Source organism: Amphiura filiformis, unplaced genomic scaffold, assembly GCF_039555335.1.
Source record: "Amphiura filiformis unplaced genomic scaffold, Afil_fr2py scaffold_43, whole genome shotgun sequence".
Taxonomy (NCBI): Eukaryota; Metazoa; Echinodermata; class Ophiuroidea; order Amphilepidida; family Amphiuridae; genus Amphiura; species Amphiura filiformis.
The window spans coordinates 950,711-954,595 of record NW_027305507.1 but is presented as its reverse complement, the minus strand read 5'-3'; positions in this window follow the sequence as shown (position 1 = coordinate 954,595).

Here is a 3,885-nt window from a genome sequence, read left to right as displayed (position 1 = left end):
TCAACAACATCAACAACCACATGTTGAAATATCATCTTGGTGAAGAACTGCAATCTGCCTATATGCGTGGCCATAGCACCGAAACGGCACTGTTGAAAGTGAAGGATGAGATTATGGGACATGTACAACCAGAAAGGAGTTTTCCTTGTCTTACTCGATCTCAGTGCGGCTTTCGATACGGTGAACCACAACCTTCTGCTGAGTAGAATGTCGCATGAGATCGGGGTGACTGGGATTGCTCTTGACTGGTTGAGGTCCTATTTTACTGGTAGAACAACAACTGTTGTGATTGATGGTGTCTACTCAATGGCAAAGACCATGGACTATGGACTACCTCAGGGCTCAATTTTGGGCCCCTGAGGTTTCACAGTGTATACAATTCCAATAGGCAGGATCATCAAAACCACTCGCTTTCATACCACATGTACGCGGACGATATACAGATTTTCTGTAGTTTTGAGCCATCTAACCCATCATCAATTGAAACCGCTTTGTCATCAATAACATATTGTATCAAAGAAATCAGAACATGGATGACATTTAATTTCTTGAAATTAAACAACGACAAAACGGAATTCTTGGTTATATCATCACCTCACTTCAAACGCCAGATGCCTGATATATGCCTTCACATTGGAGATGACATCGTCCACCACTCCACTAGTGTCAGAAACCTGGGCGTTATCTTTGATGATGTTATGAGTATGTTGCCGCAGATAACTTCACTGTCAAAGAACATCACATATCACTTACGCAATATTACTCGGATCCGTCGTTTTCTTGATAATGAAACATGCACCCATGTTGTTCGATCTCTTGTGCTGTCACGTCTAGACTATGGGAATGTACTATTAGCAGGAACTAATGCAACTTACATCATGAAATTACAACGCTTGCAGAACTGGAGTGCAAAATTAATTTTCTCTGCTTCTAAGTATGACCATGCCAGCCAGTATTTGCAAGAACTTCATTGGCTCCCTGTGAAGCAGAGAATTTTATATAAGATCATGCTCTATGTGTTCAAATGTCTGCATGGATATGGACCAAATTATCTCATTGAATCAATTTCATTGTACAACCAAACTCGTCTCGGCTTGCGTTCTGCAACAGACACTACACGTCTCTCTGTACCAAAATTTAACCCTAAAGGCCTGCAATCAGCTTTCGTCAAGAGTTTTTCTCTCACCGCACCTGCACTCTGGAACTCACTTCCATCTGAACTCCGTACTGCTGTTTCTCTGCCAAGTTTCAAAAAGGTCTCAAAACCTTCCTGTTCCCACAATAATCTGGTGGCTTTGTTTCAGTTTTGCTGTTTTATTTTGCCTTTCTAATATTTTGTGTTCCATCTTGGCGCCGTGGTCTTTATGAAATGGCGCCCTATAAATGCCTTGTATGTAATGTATGTAATGTAATGTAATGTGTCCCAGAAAAAATTACCGGGCAATGAATTTGGACGTAAGTAAAAAAACAGACATCAAAATGCACAAATTGTTCTGCATCTTATATACAAATTTGACTGGAATCGGTTGACTGATCGCGAAGAAATGAGCGATTACATAACACATGTGTCAATTCACTTCATTCCAAGTTTGAAAGAAAGATCATTCAACACAATGCGCACTAGTGGTTAAACTGTCAATGGGCTTCATATTTTGTTCTATGAAATCCTTTTCGTTCTTTTTAAACAACATGTTTCTTGCAAAAAATTAATTAGGTTTTATTCAAATATGAAAACCTGCACGATTTTGAAAATGAAATCTTGCATGTAAGATGATGCTCGGTATTTGTACATATCTTTTTTCGTTAATGTTGATATAAATGTTGCATAAAGAATTACTCCAAAAAGAATTCCAGCTGGCTTAAAATTTCTCACATACATTTATGTTTTCAAAATATTTTTCCAAGAAATTGTAATGCAAAGTTTAAATTTTTTTAAAACTTCAACATTAATGTTGCGTGGTGTCAAAAATTACATTGTCATTCTTGGCTCAAATGTTCTTTGTAAAGTATATTTCATAATATTTGCACAACCTAAAGAATTAAAGTTGGAGAGCGTCCAATTGCAGAATCAAAGTTTCTCGGACAAACTGATAATCATCTTCAGTGAAAGCATGAATGACATAACACCGTCGGATTTTAACAGATAACGTGGACTAAATTTAACGAGATACACAAACTTTAGGAAGCGGTAAGCGAGTATGAAAAAAGCACCTGTTGACCAAACTTGGAATGAACTGCATTGATGCACGCATTATGCAATCGTTCATTTCTTCGGAACCAGTCAACCGAATCAAATACAATTTTCGTATGTGATGCACAACAAAATAAGCTATGCGCTACATTTTAAATTTTTTGATTCTGCTGTCTATTTCTCGACTTACGTTCAATTTTATTCACTCGGTAATTTTTTCTGGGACACCCTGTATTTTTGTATTTTTGAGAACAAAAGTACAAAATGTGGTTTAAGCAGGCATCAGTAATTACACTAATTATTTCGGATTATTCCCTTTCATTTGTATCATTATCATTTGTTCTTGTACAAAGATTGCAAACTGCTTATTTCTAGGCAGAACGGTCCATTTCTTTGAAAGTACTGTCCCAGTGAAGATGAATCCTGGCTATGTACTTGAGGGTATAGAGCGTATATTTTACTGTTAAATAAAATGATTCAAGACACTTTCCCTGGAAAACTGATAGCGAGATACTATTGATTTATATGAAAGGCTCGAGGTCACCTGAATATCGTTCGACGAACGATGATTTCAAAAAGTTGTGCAAAATACGCCTGGATAGTTCCAAAATGGCTGATAACGAACTGAAAGAAAACGTTATTAGTGCGGTACAAGCGTACCCATTTTATATGAAATAGACTATATAAAGACGTCCAGAATGTCGCGCGCATGTTACATCTCCACTTAAAACGCATGGCCACTTATTGACTTATTTATTGAGTTATTTATTTCTTTATTAACTTATTAATTTATTTATTCATTTTTATTTTACAGACATTAAATCATGACAGTAGTTCAATATTGAGTTTACCTATTATTGTATTGACTACGTTAAAGAAATTCTCTAAATTTTGCTTACCTAGGTCATCGGGCAATACTTGTTAACAGTCGGGCAATGCTGTGAATTGTAGAAATATATCTTTCTCCGGTTCATTGTTTTATATTCGAAGCCGCATATATTTTGACGATCAAAAAGTATTCGAAGCCGAATATTCGCCTTCGAATATACACTTTGAACCGGCCTTAAGCCATTATTACGATGGCAGTGGTAACGATATTAATTAATTTCAACAGTACAATTGTAATAATAAAGGTACAGAACAATACCAACGTGCGTTTACATTGTTTGAGCAACGTAAGCATATAATAATGCCGACGCAGACTCAATTCCTACCGATGTAAAATCATCAAAACACTGCCTCCATTTTATTGCTAACATCTAGCCCAAAGGTGTGTCGCATCAGCAGAAAAAGATGCTGGCGCAATTTGTATGATTTATTTGTGCCAGTTTTGGAAATCCGCCAACGCTTTGCTTTGTCAGTGATGCAAGATGCATATAAAACAATAGGCTTACCGGTATTTCTTGAATGTAAAAGTACTAGGATTACGTTTTCATAATACAGAAGTGTTAATTTGATTTATTATCCCGCCTTAAAAATTCATCTCACTTTTTAATTTAAAAAAAAATGAAACAATATTAACTATACATGTAAATACAAGTAGTACTACTAATTAAGTTTAATTTCTTGACTGAAATTTAATAATATCAAGAACATGAAATAATTATATCTGTTTGCTGTTTACGTACATAAGAGAAGTGATTAACAAAACTATTTCTTAATAAACTGCTAAAAGGAAGGGGTTATTGTTGCAG